This window comes from Mirounga angustirostris, unplaced genomic scaffold, assembly GCF_029215605.1.
Source record: "Mirounga angustirostris isolate CCGP_5_RB_7025 unplaced genomic scaffold, mMirAng1.0.hap1 SCAF_4, whole genome shotgun sequence".
NCBI classification, from domain to species: domain Eukaryota; kingdom Metazoa; phylum Chordata; class Mammalia; order Carnivora; family Phocidae; genus Mirounga; species Mirounga angustirostris.
In genome coordinates, this window is record NW_026991712.1 from 182247617 (window position 1) to 182268903 (window position 21287).

At 53.2% G+C, this 21287-nt stretch overlaps 1 protein-coding gene across 1 annotated transcript in view; it reads left to right on the top strand.

Moving 5' to 3' along the window:
- Window positions 1–1033: 1033 nt before the first annotated feature.
- The window catches only part of CASZ1 (castor zinc finger 1), a 145981-nt gene continuing 125727 nt past the window's right edge, over window positions 1034–21287 (top strand). Inside the window, exon 1 of the mRNA XM_064589940.1 lies at window positions 1034–1179. The gene's annotated coding sequence lies outside the window, so the exon portion shown is untranslated. The remainder of the gene's footprint in view (window positions 1180–21287) is intronic.

Here is a 21287-nt window from a genome sequence, read left to right on the forward strand (position 1 = left end):
ATTTATATTCATTTATTCAACAAGTCATTTAGCTATTTCGTTTACTATTGCGGTCAATTTTTCACTTCTCTCACCATTGGAGTGTTTACCCATTTCTTTCACGTCTGATGTTATTTCCATCATGTCCTTGTTAAGAAGGAAAAACAGGAACAGTGACGAGCTCAGTCCTGGGACAGGGGTGGCCTGGCGGAGAAAGGCAGGACCAGAGGCACTGCACCAAGACTGCCGCTGACCTCCAGGCTCAGCCTGGTGTGGCCACCTCAGACCAACTGGGAGGTGGGCAGTGGGAACAAAGGGAGAAAAGGGGGGCTTCTCCAATGGAGTTCGAAGGTCCCCGCCCCTCCCCAAGAGGCCCTCCTCTGTCACCCGGGAGGGGTAAATTAGCTCTCCCAAAACACGTTATCCAATTGCCTTGCTTTATTTTCTTCATGGATCCTTTCACTCTCTGAAATAATATTATTCATTTGTTTTAATGTTCATTACCTTCACCCCTTCACACCCCTTCCACCCCCAGCCAGGTTCATTCTTCACGGACTATCTTGCTCACGTAAGGATTTATTTCTTGCACAATGGACTGAATGAAAACTCCCTTGCAAAGAGTAAGTGCAAAGCAGATATCAAAGAGTGAGAACATCACGTTCCTTTGGGTTCAACAATTCTAACATTCTAACTTGCAGAAAAGAGCTAGGTCTTCAGTGGAAAAGTGGGAAGCCGACTGGCTCTCCAGGATCAGAACAGGTGAAAAGTAACCCACTCCTGTCCCTTCTCTCTTGTGCCCCAGCCTCAGCTCCACTTAACTAGGGGGTGTGGAAAGCTTCTCCAGCCGCAAAAGGGAGCCGTGCGCTCAGATGCTCCTCCGCAGGCCGCGTCTCGCTGCGCGCACGAGCCGAGCTCAGCCTGGGCGGTGGGTGGGAAGAAACAGGGAGGGGAAGGTCTGGGGGTGTGAGGGTGGAGCGGAGCCCGGCCCAGCAATCCGGCCCGGGTTTTGCATGCCACCCACTCGCCCGCTCGGCCGCGGAGAATTCCATAATCACAGCGGGCGAGAGCGGAGACTGGGAGCGAAAAATCCGGGATCCGGCAACTTTGGGCAGCGCATGCGCGCCCGCGGCGCTCCATCCCAAACACACACACATTTTTCCCCCGGACTTGGAAAGTCACCCAAAGCCGCCCCAAGTGCAGGTAAGAGACTCGGCGCTCCCTCCGCCGCGGCCCCCCCACGCCCCTCAGCTCCGAGGGCCTCCCGAGGTGCTTCCCCGCCTCGCCCCCTGTCCCGGTGCAGCCCCCCACCTCCGGGGCTGCCGCTTGCAGCAGGGAGCGGGCGAGCGAGCGAGCGAGCCAGCCAGCCAGCCAGCCTGCCTGCGCGCGGCGGCTGCCACCCAACTCCGGCCGTGCGGGAGGCAGGGGGCACGGAGGGCTGGCATCCGGGCGCGGGGCGGCGCGTCGCCCGCCGCGGCCCGGGGAATGCCCAGCGCGCGGCTCCGGGAGAGGGGAGGGCTGCTGCTCCTGGGGGTCACTTACTCCAGCTGAGGGGGCGGCGGGGTAGGGGAGAAGAGGGGGAGGTGCCAGGCTCGAGTGCAGGACTTTGCAAATAGGGTGGGGGCGCCCCCCGCGCTGCAGGCTCGGGGGGGGGGCAGGTGCTCGCCAACACTGGGTAATCACTCCTTCCCCCTACGCTCCCCCCCCACCCCCGGTTGCAGGGGTTCGAGCGCCCGCCAGGGCAGAGAAGGAGGCAGGGGTGAGGGGTGCCTGGGGTGACTTTGCAAGACTTTGCCCAGGGGAAGGGGTGGGTGGGGAACCCCTCCAGCCGACTCTTGTGCCCCAATACCAGGGTGTAGGTGCTACCGGCCGAGGTAGGCAGTGTTCACTTAGGCGCGGGGTGCCAAGGGGTGCCTCCGGGTGGGAAAATGAAGACGAAGGGTTGCATGGCTGGGGGGAGCGGCGCCCCCTTTTTCATTTGTGCCTGGGAAGTTTGTCTCAAGTGCGCTGCTCCGGGCGCGGCAAGTGGCGCTCCTCACTCCCCCCACCCCCACCCCAGCCTCCCCAGGCGCAGGGCTGGCAGTGCTGGGCACAGGGAGCCGGGACACCGGCTCAGGGCCACGCGGCTGTCCGTCGGAGCCCTCCTGGGTCCGGGGAAAAGTTCGGGGGAGTTGACGCGGTTGTTGTGTGCGCTGGGAGAGAAGTTGCGCCCGGGGATGTGGGACGTTGGGCTGGCGGGCAGGCGGGTAGAGCGGTGCGCTCCAGGGGGCTCGGCCGAGGTGGGTGAGGGTCTGGCGGGGTCTGTGCCCCAGGGTGGGCTGAGGGTGACCTCGGGGCTTAGCAGCTGGGGAGAGGAAACCCTGAAACCAGGGACGCGCGGCTGAAATAGGCACGAGGCGGAGGACAGAGACAAGAGTAGCTCGTAGGGGAGCAGAGGGGCACCGACGGAGAGAAGGCCGGACCACCCGGTCACTTGGGGTCGACCTTCAGGGCAAAGGAGCGCGTGGTGGCTGGCGAAGGAGTGTCGCGAAGCGGGGCTCCAGGGGGCGCGCGGGAATGGGGGATCGGGTCGGACCGACAGTCAGGGAGCTCCCGGGGTAGGGGGCCGAGTCGTGCGCCCGGGGTGAGCCGGCCGGGCGGAGCGGCGGCCGGTTTATTTTTACTCGGTGGCATTTGCAGAATGTGCAGCTGATGGCCGTCGGCCGCCAGGAAGTTTTGCTTTCTGTTCTTTCTCTCTTCCCGAAGCCAGCGCGTCCGGGAGCGGGCGGGCTGGGGATCGGGGCCTGGAAGGGGAGGGGGCGGCCGCTGGGGTGGCAAGGTGCGGGCAGGGGCGCGCTGGGGCGGCGGGCGGGGGCTGGCCGGCGAGGGCGGCGAGCGGGCGCTGGGTCGCAGCGGAGCATTTGGGCGAATGTCTGTCCCCAGCGTTGGGAGCTTCTCGGCGAGGGGAACAGGTGTATGCGCCGTCAATCACGGCGGGAGGGACACTTTGGGGGCGTAGATTAAGATAATAATAATAGATTTTTCTCTAGGGGGTGGGCGCAGATTCTTCTTCCAAGTCGTCCGCGACCCAGGTCCGAAGTTGGGGGAGGAGAAGAGTGCCGAGGGAGGCAGGGGGCCGCTTCTCCCTCTACACAAGTTCTTCCGGACCCAGCCTCAGCTTGGGAAGCGGGCCTTGGGTGCGGCGAGGACCTCCTTCCAGTCACGCTGGGGAGGGTGCGGGTGCGTGTGCGGGTGCGTATGATTAGTCCACCAGGGAAGCAGCGAAAACACCCCTCCAACAAGCCTGGAGCTCCCCCAAACTCAGCTGGATCAAGGGGCAACTGGGGGGGGGTTATGCGTCGCTGTCCCAGCGGAGTCTGGGGGCACGATCCCCAGAGTGTGTGGTTGTCCCGCCAACACCCGGTACACTCAAAGAGATGGGGGCCGCGAGGGGGGAAAAGGCCAAGGGTAGTCGTGGAGCAAAGTTGGTAAATTTAGGACGTCTCGGAGCTGGTACAAGCGCTCGATAAGAGCGAGCGAGGGGACAGGAAAACAGATCGCAGGGTAAATTGGCGCGCCCCCCCCCGCCCACCCCACGGCGCGCGCGCACACACACACGCACGCGCGCGCGCGCGCGCACACACACACACACACACCACACACGTCGCCGTCCTAAAGGGAGCTGTCCGGGCTGAGCAGGAGCAGCTGCGCCGGGCGTGGTGAGGGGGGTAGTTGGTCCCCGGGGGCTGCGCCCGGGCTGCGCTCCACGTGCCCAGAGGGGGCGCTGGGCCGTTCGGCGCCCGAGCGCAAAGCTCCGGGTTTGCGCCTTGGTGGCGGCCAGGAGTTGCGTCCCGGGCAGGCGTCGCGCCCCGCGCCATCTCCGGCGACCCGCGCTACCTCCCCCGACGCCAGCCGCTTTCCCACTTGCCAAACTTCGGCTTTATGGTTTGCCCCTCACTCGAGCTCTCGGACCCTCTGCAGGCCAGGGTGGGGAACTTTTCCCTTCCCGGCGGCGGCCACCGTCTCTCTCCGGGATCCCGCGAGCTGGAGAGATTGCCCCCCTCCCCCCGCCCCCATCTTGTTAGCCACCTTAGAGGCGGTTAACGAGAGTTTATGGGGAATATTGTTGAACTTCAGTAATCAGGTTTCCAGCGATCTTATGCCTCCTGTTTAATTTATTAGACTAGTTATTTATTCTGTTGATGATAATCTGTTGCTGGTTTCTATGGAGATGTTAAACTGATCTCTTTCAGAAATCAAACTCCATATGCACTAAAACGTTTAAAGGGGCAGTGCCTCTCTCTCTCTTTTTGATTTTTGTTTTTTAGACTTTGCACCTTGCAGAGACTTCGCGTCTTTCCCTGAGTCTCCGTGCATTTTATTTCCTTCTTACGAAGGAGAGGAGCCGGGAGACTCGCGCTTTGTGGCAAGTACAGCTTATTATGGCTAGAAGAGAGCGAAGGCTTTGATCCCTAAGTTGCATCATCATTTAAAACAGATCATTTCACCACCACCCCCTTCTTCCCCATCGTATAAGAACAAAATTCTTTCAAGATCAAAGAGTCCAATCTAAAACAAAAAAACAACTATTGTTAAAAAAATAGGAAGTTAGTCAAATGTGAACCTCTCCTTTGTATCTGCTCCCCTTGTGTTCAAAGAATTTTTTTAATAAGAAAAACAAAACTTGTAGCTCAGCTAATTTTTCATACTTATTAATAGTTTATCTGCCCCCCCTTTTTAATTTAAAAAGAAGTTCAAAGTTAGATTTCTCTGCCTGTGGGGGTTGAGGTATATTTGCTTCTCTTTTAGATCCTGACCATCTGTTTTTGGAAAATTAGCCTCTGGGAAGAGGGGGAAAGTTTTTACTCAAACTTAATGGGAGTACTTTAAAAATTTTTTAAAAAATACCCAAATATTTGACAGTCCTAATTTCCCCACTTTTGGGGGGGGGAAGATCAGTAACCTCTGTCCGTGTATAAGAACATATCAACTTTTTCTCCTTTTCTCCTCCTGTCCTCTTCTCAGTTATTTTTCTGTAGACTCCTGACTTTGAGGGGGTGGGTGCAGTGAATTAAGAAAGTAAGGCGAAAAAAAAAATTATCTTGGTTTGTGACGCTCTGAAAAATTGCAAACCTACTCTGAACTCAGATATTTATCACGCTGACAGATATGATACAAAGCGATTGCATTTCCTAATGATCCTCTGGGACTAAGTTGTAGGTAAAACCATTTAATGCATTTTTAATTTTAAAGTAAGGCCCGGGTTCCATTTTCTTGGAGGTGGGGGGAGTGGATGTCCCTCTCTAGAGCTGATGCTTTCTGAGTATACTGTTTTGCTTTTTCAAGTAGAATTCCCCCTCTACCCCTTCACATTTCCATTTACTTTGGGGAGGGGTGAGCCACACACAGGGCATTTGGCTTTCATAAATAAATTTATATCTGGCCAGAAGGTCCAAAGCTAAATAAGAGCACACTTAAAAAAAAGAAAGAAGCAAAAACAAAACTTAGACTCCACCCCTGCTATAGGAAATAAAACAGAGTCAATACTTGACTTTTTCCCCCCCCCCTTATGCCATCCTGGTTCTCTTTTACATTATTTTATTTTGGAAGGAGGTGGAGTGGTTGTTGCTTCTCAGCTCAGAGGAGAGAGGAACCATTCCTGCTCTTTCCCCCTTTGCTATATTTTAAAAATTTGTTTGATTTGGATTGCAAACAGAACAGGCTTACGGGAGAAAAGAGCACTGTGGCTTTAAACTCAGGAGTTTGCATATTCTCCTTGTATCTTTCCCCTTTGCTAATTATTGTGTTGTTTTCAGAGCAAATATGTCATATCCATGGCGACCGGGCAGGTTTATTGTCTTTCTGAAGCAATAGCTCACATAAGTAATTAATGACTTTCTTTTTTTTCCTCTGGCTTAGGTTAAACAGATCATTCAAGGAAAGTCATATCTCTCTCTTCTCTCTTCTCTCTCTCTCCCCTTTTTTTTAGCCCAGTGACATAAGAACATGAGTTAGAACAAGAAAATACTTTAACCAAGAAGTCAACAGCTTATTTTCCCCCATTTCTTTTCAAAGCTGAAGTGTCAGCTTTCAGACATATGAGGCTGTCATTCTGGCGGCTGTGAGCTGTGTAGTCCACGCCTGGGTTGGAAATCCATTTGGAGGTTGTGCAGCAGAAGTGTTGGCATGGGGGGGAGTAACCTGCAGGAATTTGCTTTTGAGGTGGGGGGGGGAGAGAAGCACTCCAAAATGAGTATTTCTCCTGTATTTAGCAGAATTTAATTAAATTGTTTACAGGAAAGAAGTAATGAGTTGGTAGTAATGTGTGCCCCCCCTCCTTTCTTTTTCCCAGTCTGGTTAATTGGAAAGACCAAAGTTTTTCTTTTTTGATTCACCTTGAGCTTTAGCTTTCTCCAGCCTTTGTCTCAAGTGTTTTTTCCTGGAAAAGTACCTTTTGGAATCCCCTCTGGTTAATATTTCCAGAATTATAGTGGAGGGGTTGTTTGTTTTTTTCCCTTAGACCTACAATTCGAAACTGGTTTCAACTATGATGATTGACTATGACTTGGATTTTTTTTTTCACTTTTTTTTGGGGGGGGTGGCTTTTTGAGGATGTAACATTATATAGATGGTCTGTCTCCTTTCTGTATCAAGAGACAGTGTTGTGGAAGGTAGAAGAAATGTTTTCCTTTAAAAAAAAAAAAAATCACCATGTATGTTCCACCCCTTTCAAATGGACTTTTTTGCTAATAAGAAGTCTTATGATGTCACTCCTTAACTTTAGAAATACACTAGATGTCCAACTGATATTCTCCGGCAGCTCTCTTTCCTCCCCCCAACAGATATGCATTAATTAAGCACACTTATACTCTGTCCCCCCCCTTTTTGAAATTCCACATATTGCTAAGGTTTTGTGTGTGTCCTTAAGAAAGGGGAATGAGATAAAGAGAAAAGCATTTCCATTATATTTATACTCGGACACAACTAAAAAGGATATTCTCTCCCCCCCTCCCATTTGAAGTAAGTTAAAAAAAGGCCGTGAGTCAACTGAATGAATCTTGAGGCTTTTGGCATTAAAAATAAAAATATAAAGCAGAAGAGAGATTTCTTTGGTATCTGGTTTCTGAAGAGCAGAAGAGAAGGCCAGGCGAGTCTGGAGCTGAGACTCCAGCAGAGTTGTAATTGAGCCCGTAACCTCTTGATGTCTATATCAGAAAAGCAGACATGAGCAGAGGGAACCGAGGAGAGGCAAACAAGCCTTGTAAAGGAGGGAGCTCAGGGGGAGATTCAGAGAGAGAGGCGGTGGGGGGGGGGAAGATTTAATTTATAGACATTTTAAAAACTGTAATTTCATTAGGATCTGTTCTTCCCCTTCTCTGAAGGGCAGCCCGGCAGACCGATAAGGCCGGTCCCTCTGCTGAGATGCCTGGTGTGGCTCGGTGGGCGTGAACTTGGGCATCCTTTGCAGACCCTCGGGTTCCTTTGCTCATTGCCCATTTTCTGACGGCTTCCTTATTTTGGAATTTAAAAAGTCCCGCAGAACCAAAAGTTAGCCATGGCCTCTGGCTGCCTGGCGATCTCCCTTGTGGGTGCCATGCCGTTCCTCGAGCGGGTTCATCCCCTGCCTGGCCTTGGCATCTGTGTGTCTTCCGTCTGGCGCTGGGCTGCCCGTGGTTCCGGCTGCAGGAAGCCGCTGACGAGGGGGGCACCCCAGCTCTGCCCCCCCAACCCCCCTCAAGTTCACCAAGTTAAGTTGCTGTGGTGCTGAGGCCACCGTGTGGGTCGATGGGGGGGCGGGGGGGGCAGCTGAAGCCTGTCATAAATTCTGCAAAAATTAATCAACCGTTTAAGAGCCGCACGTTAATGAGGTTGTGCGGGCAAGCCGGGCCCTTCTCCAGTTCCCCCTGCTCAAAGTCCAGCAGAGTGAGGGGTGGCCTGGAGGGTGGGAAAGAGAAGGGGGAGTTGTTGTTTTTTTTTAAATCTGAATAATTGAGAACAACTAGGGAGAGGGAAGAAGAGAGAGGGATTTATTGAATATAAATCCTCAAGTGCCCTTGTTCCATATTGTTGGAATTATTTTTTCCTTTTGGTCTGGATTTGTCCTGTGTGTCTTTGGTGGAAAAGACACGTAGAGAAAGACAGCAAGCGGGGGGGTGGGGAGAGAGAGGGAAGGATAGAGAAGAGAGAGAGAGAGAGAGAGAGAGAGAGAGAGAGACGTGTGGCTCCTTTGGAACTCATTATCATTCTTAATAAGCCTTAAGGAATAAAGAAGAGCGTTGAGTGTAAATGCTGGGTAATCCTAACACTTCTCAAGGTGAGAGGAGTCTTGAGGACACAGAGAAAAGAGAGAGCAGAGGAGGGGGGGGCAAGCAGTCCTGGGGGAGTGGCGGGCCCAGGGTTTGGGAGGCTCTGCAGGAGGCCGGGAGGCTGGGGTTGGGGGGAGCCCAGAGGAGCCCAGCCAGCCGGTTGTCTGAGATGACACTGGGGATCTCCAGGAGAGGGTGACTCGCTGAGGCGAGGAGCAGGGGTGAGGGAAGCATCTGCCCTGGGTCAGCCCTGCCTTGGGTTAGGGTGGGGAGCAGGGGCCACAGGGCCTTTCCTCTTTTCCCCCCCGGGCACTGTCTCCCCAGCAGGCTCAGCCGCTGGCCCCCCTGGCCTCAGGTTCCTGGAGAAGGGGGGAGAGCGGCTTGTCCTGCCCCCTTGGGCTCCCCCCCGCATTGTCCGCCCTGGTAAGCGGGAGGGACAGAGCTGCGGCCAGAGTTCAGCTCTGGACACTAGGTGGCTTAGAGGATCTTCGAGGTTTTCCAAGACGAGCAGCCGCTGGTTTCCTCTCTTCTCCCCGCTGGTGGGCCCTGCCGTGCTTGTCCTCTGTCGGGCCTGCGGCCGCCCTGGCACACTGGCAGGAGGGTGAGTGGGCCTTGGCACACGGGCATGGCACAGCTCCCGGGCCCAGCGCTCCCCATGACCGGCTTCCAGGCCAGGCGAGGAGGAGGCCCTGGGGGCCAGAGAGGCAGCTGGTCAGAGCCACTGGAGAGGGGCAGTAGGGGTGGGAGACACCGCTGAGCCCATGGTGGTAGTGGGAGGGGGGTCTCTGCTTCTTCCTCTTTTGAGTTCATGTGCCCCCTTTGAGAATTCTCTTAATAAAAAAAGGTCTCTCAAGCATAAATACTACTTATTCTTTGAGGGGTTTCACAGATCTTAAAAACCCAGCTAAGGACCGTCTAGGGTCTCTGGCTCCGGTGGGCTTCTTTCCAATTCTCCAGGACTGTTGTGTGGGCGGTAAGGAAGTGAGGAGGCAAAATCCGGCCTCATGTCCATTGCCACCCCTGCCTGCCTCAGTACCAGGGAGCAGAGCCATGTCAAACTGTGATCCAGCGTCCCCCACAGGTGGATTGGGGCCAACACTCAGGTTCCCGTCTGAAGAACCCACACCTGCTCAGGTCGATTCCCCTCTCCAGGACAAAGGCAGCCTCACCCTCGTCTGGCGGGCATTCCGTAGGATTCCTAGGGTATTTAAGGAAGGGTCTTAGCCAAGGTCATGTGCAAACCCTGGATGATTTTCTCTGGGGACAGAGCGGGCAAGAGATAAATTCAGGTTTGACTTACCGTAGTCAGGTTGTGTGTGTGTGTGTGTGTGTGTGTGTTTTAACTCCGTGTTTCTTTTGGGAAAGCAACTTCTGGGGAGCATGCAAAAAGGGGGTGCGTGGGAGTTGGAGATGAAGGCTGGTGACTGAGCTGGTGTGAAACGCGGAGGGAGAGCAGGACGGGTTAATGGTGGGTGGATTCTGCTCTTCTGTTGTTTAAAAGCAGTAATGACCAAATTGCATGGCCAGCGTGTGCTTGCCGACGAGATTTACTGAAAGGAAGCTGCGCTGCCTCTCTGCTGGTCTTGGGGTGGGTGAGCGCGCACGAGGGTGTGCGCGCGCGCGTGTGCATGTGTGTGTGTGTGTGTTTGTGTGTGTGTGTGTGATGAGAAGAAGGGGTGGGGAATCAGCTCTGCCAGACTGGCACCCTTCTCCAGCACTAATTGCTGGCAGAGACCCACGGGGGCTGTGCTGGTGTCTCTAGCTCCGCCTGCCCCCCTCGCCCCTGGGGAGCTCAGCTGCGCAGCTCGCTCTGTGCGGGCCATTTCCGGGCCCACTCGTCCCGGAGGCTCCTTTGGGAATTTCAGGGAAATCTGATCCCCGGGGTGGTGGCGGGGGGGACGACCATGGGCCAAGCCCAGCATCCCTGGTCTGGCATGAGGGGATGGGATGAGACCTGGGTGGTCTACTTGTAGGGGTCAGGGGACCGCATTCCTGTTCTAGCTCCCCAGTAAATCACTGTGTGCTCTTGGGCAAGTCATTTGACCTCTCTGGGCCTCAGTTTCCTCTCTTATCAAATGGTCTCTGACCTGATTTCCCTGAAATCGGCTGGCCTTGTAGCTAGGAACGTTCTTTGAAATCGTGAAATGTAATGAGGAATTTATCACGGTCACGTGGTCAAGTGCACGGTGTCCCCAGCGTCAGATGAGCCAGTTTCATATAATATGGGATCCAGCATTCCAGAAAGCCATGGGCCTGGTCATGGTGTGTGTGGTGCTGGGGCTGCATTTTTGTATCAGGTTGTGTTTTGGTTCTCATCCTTGGGAGCTTGGGGCTGAGTTGGGGGTGGGTAGTTGCTTTTCAGGCAGTATGGGGGCTCCCTTGAGGAACTGTGTATATTATAGATCATGCATTCTGAAACTAGTTAGCTAGGGATCAAAGTCACGGCCTTACATCAGTTATTTAACTAGCCTGTGCCTCAGTGTTCTCATCTGTAAAATGGGGATAACACTCTCCGCCTTGTGGCATTGATGTGAGGATCAGATGAGCTGAGACTCGTGAAGTGTTTAGAACCGGCCTGGCACCTATGTGTGTTTCAGACTCACACGGGAGGGAGTGTGGACACACCTGCTGCCCACCAGGGCGTGCTGTGGACGAGAGAGAAGGGAGAACCCACTCTCTATAACTGGGGGCTGGGACGCCCGAAGGTGTGGGGTGTGATGGTGTTAGTTGGAAATTCTGATTTTGTGTTTCATCTTTCGGGGCTACCTTGAGGTCTCCGGGTATTTTTGGTGTTGAGTCAGAAGGCGTCGAGAAGCAAGGTGTGCCCACCTTTGGAGTCCACCTGAAATGGGAGAGGGGCCGTTGGTCTCTCATCCCCATTGTGGCCAGAGTGGATGTTCCTGGAGCTGGGGAAGCAGGGAGGTTCACCACGGGAGCTTTCTGGGACAGGAGGCAAGCAGTCTGGTGGAGGAAGCTCCTGGGAACCACTGCAAGGTGCTGGTGGCCTGCAAGTTTCATGCTGAGTGCCGGGGGCCCCGGAGGCCAGCATGGACGGGCCCTGCTGTGCAGAGATGGCGTGGCCAGCAGAGGGGTAAGAGCCTGCTTTTGGAGTCAGGCTGGACCCAATGCGAACCATGTTTCTCTTGGTTAGGCGGATTAATTTCTCTAATCCTTTGTTCCTACATCTGTAAAATGGGGCTGGAATTCCACCTGTGAGCACAGAGAGAACAATAATCCTAACTCCCATTCACTGAGGTTTGACTTGCAGGGCATGGTGGGGATGGAGCCTCGGCTTCCCCCCTGCCCTTGGGCGATCCTGCCGTGGGGAGCAGCGCCGGGCCTGGGCGGGCCTGGGCGGGCCTGGGCGGAGGTGGGCGGAGGTGGGGAGGGAAGGCCAGGAGGAGAGGCAGAGGGGGCTTGGAGGCAGTGACCTAAGGAGCCAAGGACGTGGAGGCTGCGAAGCAGGGGGCACTGGAGGGGCCGGGGGCACTTATAGAAGATGAGGTATATGAATTGCCCCCGGCCTCTCCCATTTCACTGTGCTATGCCAAAACACCCCGGTTCTTGTTTCACTATCTGAGATCTGGGAGCAGGTTAATTTCCATGACGAACTCCAGGCCACGTGCTCAGAGGATTTATCTAATTAAACTGATGCTTTTTTTTTTTTTTCCTAAGAAAGAAAGGAAGGGAGGGAGGGAGAAAAGAAAGATAGGAAGAAAGGAAGGAAAGAAGGAAGAAGAAATGGAGGGAGAGAAGGAAGGATGGAATGAGAAGTAGGGAGGGAGGGAGGAAGCATGGGTGGAAGGAAAGGAAGAGAAAGAAAAGAAAAAAAGAAAGATGGGAGCGAGGGAGGGAGGGAAGGAGACAGATAAGCTGGAGGCAGACTCGCGATTTTTGGAAGGCTATGCCAGAATGGAGGAGAGGCTTGGTGGCTGAGGTGGGGGCCTTCCGACCCAGCAACACTTCTGTCTTCCAGTGCACTTAAGTTTATTTCCAACATTGCTCTTGGGCTGGGAGGGAAAGGGGCAGCTGGAGGGATTCTGAATCTGGACTGTCCAGTACAGTGCCCCTAGCCCATGTGGCAGTTGAAAGGAACTGAAATGAAAAATTCAGTTCTTCAGTGAGCTAGCCACATTTCAAGTACTCCATAACCATTAGTGGCTACCGTGTTGGGCAGCACGATAAAGAGCATTTCCAGCATCACGTCAAGTTCTACTGGACAAGGGAGGTATAAGAGGGGCAGGTGCTTCCCTCCTAGAGCCTGGGCTAAAGGGAAGCACGAGCCCCCACGGGACAGTGATGGAGGCAGGGGTTGGGCTCCCTGCCTGCAGCCAAGGCTTCCGTGGTGCTGGGGCCTCCTCTCTCTTTAGAATCTACTGCAGGTTTCCTCTCTCCTGGGGCAGGGTGAGATGGTGGGTCTACAGTTAGGAGAACGGGATTTAAACCCTTTTCTCACTTGCAGTCTTTTTGACTTGGGGCAGGGGTTGTAACTGTCTGATTGTGTGGACGTGCTAACGGGAGGTGGTATCTGCTCAGTGGGTCTTTGGGATCATTGCCTGAGCCAGTGGGTGTGAGCACTTAGTAGAGCACAGGGCTCATCGTGAACGCTCGGAAAATGGGGACCCCAGTTTTTATAATAATTATATTATTGCTGATATTATTTTAATGTGATTATTGAAGAGCTTTTGTGGCTGCCAAGTTCTTAAGGACATTCCCACACTAAATGCTAATTTCTCTATAATCAACACTTTTCAGAATTAGGTTAAATGAGTCCCCCCCGCCCCAACAAATCCCTACCTTCTGGGAGCCTAATTTGGATCTCTTTCCATCTCTCCCCATCCCTTCTTTCTTTGGGCAAAAAGAAGAGTTGGAACTGCCCTAGAATTAACTCTTGCAAGCCCTTCTACTTGTGAGAGCCCCTACTTCTCCCAGCACACAGAAATTGTGCGTCTGCACACACACACACACACACACTCACTTCTCTAGTGGCCAAACTACATTAAGCAACAACAACAACAACCCAAAGTAGGGTTGAGCAAAATAGGGGGAGAGCAGATGTGGCCCAGGCGGGGCTGGCTGGATTGTTTGGGGCTGGGGGTGGGGGCGGCGGCCTCTGGGAGGGACGTGTGTGTTTATTCCTGGACATTGCCCAGTGCCCTGTGTGCTAATGTGGAACTGAAAAGTCCCCTGCATTGTGCAGGCTCCTTTCCCCGTGAAAAGGCAATTGAGTCAGTGAGTTCTGAATGGATTGGAGCTGACAGTAAATGAGAATTTGGCAGTGGGTAGAAAACAAGCTCCCCCCACCCCTGCCCCCCACCTAACACACACTCACTCATCCCTCCCTAAACTCCCAATGCTCGTAGGGTTGTTAGAGGGGTTTTGAAACAAAAATTACGGTTTCTTTTCATACGTATCAACATCATCAGCAGGGGTTCTGCCCCAACCTGCCCCCTTCCCCAGGGATGGCCTAACCCCCTCCCGGTTGCCTCGGTGGCTCCGCCAGCGATCCCGAACGAGTTAAAGGCTGAATCAACGCTAGACCCAGCTGTACATTTTACTCTGGGTTCCTGAATGAAGCGATGTGCTGTGGTCAGCACGATTGGAGACTGTCTGCCCCGGGTGGCCCACCGGGCCCCCACCCTGCTAGGCTCCACCAGCTTCCATGGGACCCGCTGCTGGCAACGGGTGGGCGGGCGGGGGGAGCCTTGTCCGGGGGTCCCCACATCCGGCCTCCCATGAGAGACCTATTTTAATTTTAAAAGAAAGGTTGCCTCATCTTGCGCTGGTATCATGCCTGGTTTGCAAAGGAGGCTTACAGTTTTGAGGGTTTGTATATGTAATGGGCCCTGCCCCCCTCCCCCCTTCCCCGGCCATGTTTCCGCTCTCTCCCAAGCCTACCTTAGTAGATTGGTCAACAGACATTTACTTGTACTTGGCCCTTGCAATGATCCCATGTCCCTAGACCTCCCCACTTAAACATTCCCAAGAGAGCCAGGGAGGGAAATATCACCACCTTACAGGTGCTCCTCCAGTCACTGCTATGTTTGTAAAATGGCAGCTCTTGAACTTGACCATCCTTTCTTGGTGGAGGTGTGGAGTCCCTCTTCTTCCTCAGGGGCAAGAGGCAAGGAGCAGCACTCATTTTTGGCAGGATCACAGCCTACTCTTGGGGAGGTCATGTGTCCCGCAGTGGCTGCGGATGTCTCTCAGGGGTTCCTTTTCTGGAACCTTCCAGTGGAGTGTGGTGGTTTTAGCAGCTGTACTGGGAGGATGGCCCCCATGCAGAGACACCGTAGGATAATTGAGTGCACGTGTTTGAATTCCTAGTTCCGGGGCGCCTGGGTGGCTCAGTCGTTAAGCGCCTGCCTTCGGCTCAGGTCATGGTCCCAGGGTCCTGGGATCGAGCCCCGCATTGGGCTCCCCGCTCGGCGGGAAGCCTGCCTCTCCCCCCTCCACTCCCCCTGCCTGTGCTCCTCTCTCACTGTGTCTCTCTCTGTCAAATAAAAAAATAAAATCTTTAAATAAATAAATAAATAAATAAATTCCTAGTTCCTCCTTTATTAGTACTATGACTTTGGGTACTTCCCTAAGCCTTGTGAGGCTCAGTTTCCTTCCTTGCCAAAGGAGAGAGATCATAGTGCCTCCAGCATGGGGTTGCTATTGGGATTAAATGAAAAAATGCTGGTAAGGCACTTAGGGCGAGGCCTGGTGCATGGGAACTAGGGGTAGCCATTATTGCGGCTATTACTATTAAGACTCCTTGCTCCCCATCTATTATCAGGAAGGCAGGAAGGTGGAGGGTTCAGGCCTGTCGTTGTGTTCAGGCTCCAGGATGCCCCAGGCCAGGCTGGAGTCTTGGCACCCTAGCCCAGAGGCTGTGGCCACCAGAATTCTACTGAAGCATACTTGCCAAACCAGCAGAGTGAACGTGAAGAAAACATGTCGGCCCAGTACAGAGCAGGGAGGGGAGCAGGGAGACAGCTTGCTGCAGCCGGGGCTGGGTTCGCGGACCCCCAAGGTGGCAGCCCCTGGGCCGGCCTGGCCTGCCTGGCCCAGGGAGGGGTTGGCTCCCAGACGCTGGCGCCATCTTGATTCTCCTTGGCCTTCCCTCCGCAGTCGGGAGCGTGGCCCTTGCCCTCCCCCAGGAGAGCAGGTGGCCTTTGCAGCCTGGCACCTGTTCCTGGACGGCGGCTGCCAGGAGGGCGCAAACCTGGGGATCGCCCAGTGTGTCTGCCGAGTCCTTGCACGAGGCCTGTTTACTCCCTGGAAGGGCTCGCCTGGGCCTGACCTGGTGGAGGAGGTCAGAGCAGGGCTTGTGCTGTCGTCCCCAGAGACACCCCCCCCCCAGCCTCCGAGCCCTCCAGGTGAGTCCCAGGAGGGTCCCAGGACAGCCAGGACCAGCAGCCTGAGGGCTGTGTGTTGGGGGCTTGCTGGGGGAGTGACGGGAGCCAGGAAAAGGGATGAAGGATGTAGTAGGAAATTGGAGAGGAAGCGGGTGAAGCCTCTTGCCTTTGTCCCCAAGGGGTGATTTTACCTTTTCAGTTTATTAAAAGAGGAAGGAAATAGACATTTTCTGAGCACCAACTAGGTGTCAGATGCCGTGCCGTGACTTTCTGTGGGACTGAAGGACACAGGGCAGGTAGTGGTTCGACTTCTGTTGTACCTGTCGGGAAATAAGGCTCAGAGAGGCTAAGTAATTTGCCTGAGTTCACCCAGCTGGCTAAAGGAGAGCCAGCCTTCGAACGCCGGCTGATACAACTCTGAAGCATTGCTTTTCTCCATGTGCTGGGAGAATATAACCATATTTTAAATAGTTTTTGAGAAACAATAAAGGAAAAACATTCACTGATAATTTAACTATTGTAATATCACCTCCTTTAGTATTTAGTGTATTCTGGTGTCTTTTTTTTTCCTTTGGTGACTGTATATACTTGTATAATATACATTTTACATAATTATAATCCTAAGAGAATATGGTCTTAGTTGAGAAGTGAGAGGGTCTCCTGAGCTGGGGCCACTGGGGAGTGATTGATTCTCAGCAAAATGGAAACCTGGTTTTGGCCCTGAGCCATCATTTCCGTAATGAGGTTCCTGAAGTTGCGTCGGAAAAAGCAAACTGGGTGAACGAAGAGGCAAAGAAGACCCTTGCGTTCCCTCCTGGGCTGGTCGGGCGCAGTTAAGTGGTAGAATTTTCCTTTTAACTCACTTCCTTCTTGCTTTTGACAAATGGGAATATTTGTACCATTTTCCCGAATGACCTCCTCTCCTTGGGGTAATGAGAAAATGAAAGTCTTTGCTAAGTGCTTTGAGATATTCAGATATAAAAATGGAGAGCAGAGTGTTGTCATGGGCCTTTTGCTGCCAGGGCGCTTTATAAAGAGGAAGTACATACAGCTTGTGGGGGTGAAGGTCAGCATGAGGATGAAGGCCATTGCTGGAACCAGTGTCTCTCTGGGCAGGAGGGCAGGGGCGTGCATGGCTCGGTACAGGATGGGGAGGGTTTTGGTGGAGCCTCTGCCTGTCCTCCGGGTTCACACTCCCAAGGCCAGGGTGATCCAGATCGTTCAGGCAAAGCCCCCACCTCGGCCAGAAGCATGTGGCTAAGTGGTTCAATTCATGGAAAGGTCTCCCACGGGCCCCCTTCTGCCTCTCTGACTTCCCAGCGTCAGCCCAAGAATAACAGGGCGGAAGAAATACTGTGTCACCTATACAAGTAATGATGTTGAAGATGATTTCGAAACATGGAAAAATGTTTATTACGTGAGTGGAAAAAACAAAACACCGAAGGCCAAGTGAACGCCACGATAGAAACTATATAAAAATCACAAATGCGTATGGACAAAGCTTGAAAGGTAATCCTCCAAAATGAAAATTATAGCATGAGCGGTGGGACCACGGTGATTTGTTTTTTATTTCACAACATTTTCTTTAAATTCCCCCCTATGATTAAAAACCAACAAAGCCAACGTGGCAGCCCAGTAGGGAGCCTGGGGAGGGGGAGGGGGCGGGGCAGCGCCAGGCGGGAGGGCGCCTGCACCCACGGCCCCCGCAGGGTGCTGAGCTCACCGGCTGTGGCAGCCACAGAAACCTATGAGATCTCCAGAAGCCAAGGCGTATCGGTGACTCAGACCTTCGTGTTATGCTGTTCAACAATAGCTTTTGTCCTTTGCCCAAAACCCTAGGCCAGTGTGTTAAAAAAAAATTATAAAATTATGAGATAGTTTGTACTTTCCTTCCCAGCCTGTGCCAGCTTCGGGTGCTTTATTTATTCAAGGTGGGGAGGCAGGGAAGGCGGGGTGGGGGTGGGGGGCAGACAGAAAGGAAAAGAAAAACAAGGTAGAACTCGGACAAGGCCCAAGAAACGTTTGAGCCTCACCAACAAACTTTCTTTTGTTTCCCCCTTGGAGAGAAAAAAATAGGGCGGAAAAAATGCAGAGGACCAGTTTGAACCAAATAAAACTCCTTGTATTTTGTGCATGGGATTGTTTCTTGCAGTGGGTTTTGCCTTTTGTTTGTTGAATAAGAAAGCTACTTCATGAAGCTCATCTCTGGGCCAGAACATGGTGAGGGTAGGAATGGAGGGGCCTGAGCAGAAAGGGCTGGAGCAAGGACAGCCAGGTTGGGCTCTGGTGAGCATCGATGTTTCACTTGGCTGTTCTGGCCAGTCATGCCCGACTGCCAACAGCCTTTGCCCCCACTTCTGGTTAGGTGTAAGTAAGATTCCTACCTCCTGGTGTCCCAGAAGCAGCTCTGTGGGAGTGGGACTCAGAATTCCATGTGAATCGGGAATTAGGATGAGTTTGTCTTGGACCAGCTTGGACCAGAATGTTCCTCCCAGAACACAGAGCTTACGGGGGGCCTTACATCTATTTTTCTCCCATATTACCTTGTTTCCCTGACCCAAACCACTTCTCCTAGTGAACCTGTCAGGCGGCTTTGGACCCTGGGCGGATTGGCAATTCTTTCTTCAAGATTAGTTTAAAGGATTCTGTGGGCAAAGTATTCTGTAGGGTCTTTGGCAGCAGTTTGACCAGTAAGAGAGAGGAATCTCTTGGGTTAGAGGCAAAGACAGAGAGGTATGTGGTGGCCTGGCCTGGAACTCAGGCGTCCATGTCCGAGGCCCTGCTCTCCTGTCCCACCTTGTCCAGGCCATCCTGGGAACGGATTTGCTGTGGAGCTTCCAAGGCTCTGTGGGCTTTAATGGGCCTTCTTGATCTTTCAGTCACGGTGATCATTCCTAAGAAGACAGTGCAGAGGTTATTGTGCCTGTTTTACAGATGAAGAAACTGAGGCCCAGAGAGGAGAGGCACCTTGTCCATGATCACACAGCTAGTCAGTGACAGATCTGAAACCAGGACAGAGCTTGGGGCCACTTGGAAATATGGTCATCTATGCCAGTGGCTTGGGGCAAGGCTGACTGGTCCCAGACAAGGAATTCTGCTTTCTTCCTCTTCCGGGAAACAAAGGGACCCTCCTGGAGCATCAGACGTTTTGTGGCTGTGGTTGGAGTGACTGGTCTGGTTTTAGGGTCTGTCTCTGTTGAGGAAAGAGCTCTGGATGGTGAGCAAGGACAAGGGGAGTGCTAGCCGCACCTCTGTCACCTGTGAGCAGCCACATCCCAAGCCCTCGGCTTTGCTGTCTGTGTACAGAGTAAGAGGCTGGCCCCAGTGGTTCCTTGTCCTGTCCCACGTCAGGACAGCTGAGCTTCCTGCCACAATCCAGAGTCCCCAGCTGTGCCATGCAGCGAACCCTCTCCCACAACCTGTCAAACCAGAGGTGCCGGTTTCCTCAGGGCTCCCATGAGCTCCCAGCCGCTTTCTTATGCCAAGGAGAGACTTTGCAGGCTTGTGGAGCAATGCCCCCCGGCCCATGCCCCATGCACCTGCTTATTGATAACTGCGTGTCTGAATGTGCCTTGTGTCAGAGCCCTTTGGTTTGAACTTTCCAAGTACTGAGAGGCCGAGACGTGAGGAAATTACGAGCAGGGGAGGGAAGTGGTACCCTCTGACAAGAGGCAGCTGCGGTGAAGGGGGTAGGCGCCATGCCCAGGGTGAGCGCCATCTGGGCAGGAGGCCTGGCTTCCAGCTGTGGGGGCTCCGGAAGGGCAGAGCCTGGGAGGAATGATTCTGAAGCCACTACTATGGAGATTAAGGGGATGAGAATGTAAATCTCAAGTAAAAAGGTAATTGAATGTAATAGCAAACACCGCTCGCTCTATGTTAATTTTAGCTCTTCCCCTGGATACAAGGCGCTGTATTAGTGTTTTATTACCATTTTGTTTGCACTAATAAAATAGTAAAATTTATTTCAAGGAAGTTGAAGGATGGTTTTACAATGCAAATTTGAAGAAATTGGACTTTTCATTTATGCCTCTGCTATTTTAAACCCTGACGGGTGTAAATTAGCTACAGGGACCGAGCAGACCCCACTGATGGGGACTTGGGAGGCGGGAGCCCTGGCAGAGGTTCCAGACTAGCTCAGAGCAGAAAGCAGAGACTGTTCCACAAAGAGGCTGGAGGGGCACAGAGGTCTGATTGGGTGGGATGGGGAGGTGGGTGAGAAAGTGTCAGGCACGAATGACTCTGGGGGTAGGCAAGCATGTCACGTACTGAGCCTGCAGGGAGACACACGTGGCTGCCGACCTCAGGGCTGTGTCTTTCCTCTCTGCCCTTTGGCCTCCTTCCTGTCTTGACATTGAGCCTCGATTAACCAGGTGACTCCTCAAAGGGAACTGAGCAATGCTTTCCTCTGTCCTAGAAAGGAGGAGTAGACCAGATGTCTGGTCCTTTTTTTTTTTTTTAAAGGGGTTGAAAATTGAGGGGAGCCATAGGAGTATGGAGGAAAGACCCAGAACCTAAAAGGAGCTGGGGAAAAGGACCCAGGTAGGATACCAGCCCAGCAGAGGTTCCAAGGCATGTTCCCCTTGTCTGTTCTTTCTTCTGTCCTGTGCATACTTAAGAGACAGGAAGCAAAACCTTTTTCAGTAAAAGCCAGCATCCCATCAGGTTGGGCCCACTGGTCCTAGGTATGGTCATATCCATGAACAAAAAGGCTAGAGAACTGAACTAAAAAAAATCCAGTTGTCTGAGTTTTAGGGAACCTGATGATGGCATAGGAAGGTGAAGGGAAGGAAATAGGAGACCGGAGAGTTTCATTTTGAGTTTTGGGTGAAGAATTCAGGTTGGTTCTTGTTTTATCCAAACCGGTTTGTTTATCTCTGAGAAATTATCAGCAGCAGTGGCCCGAAGCGATGCATTGGGGGACTCGCTTCCAAAGGGTAGGGACCCGAACAAGTGTACCGATGTCTGGCGAGGTCTGTGACACGTGTTGCCCAGGGTTCTCTGGCCGCCTGCCTGATGTGGGGGAAACAGTGAGCTGGTGACACTGGTTTCCAGCCCCAACTCCAGGTCTTGTGGGTTTTTTGTCAGGGTGTTCTCTCGCCCTTGTTTGGGAGTGATGTGTGTGTGTGTGAGTGTGTGTGTGTGTTTAATGCAAAGATTCAAAGTGTTGATACTGGCAAGACCAGAGTTGAGAGACTGGAACACAATGGCGGCAGAAGGCAATCGAAGATTCCCTTGACTGCAGACGGTGTGAGCTCTGGGTGTCAGCACTCTGTGGGTTTGCAGGGAACTTGGGACCCGAGCAGAGGAGGGTGGGCACAAGCTAGAGTCGGGCCTACGGGGTCACGTTTGGAGCAGACTTAGGTGCTGGGAAATCGCCAAGGGTCAGGCTTCCAGCAGTAAAACCAACACCCCACATGGTTATGGTTAAGGCAGGACAAGTTCTGCATCTGGGCCTCTCAGCTTCCTTTTGGATCCAGGGTCTGTGGATGGCATTTCCTGGGATCATGGGGTTCATGCAGAAGACAAGGGGCTCCAGGCCCAGCCCCGTAACAGGCCAGGAACCTCTTTGTTCCCCTGCTGGGTGCCCAGGAGGCCCCGGTGGCCGAGGGGACAGAAAGGGAGGACCTGAGCTGGCCGAGGCGGCCAGGGTAAGGACAGCTTTGAGAGGGTTGCTGAAAGAAAC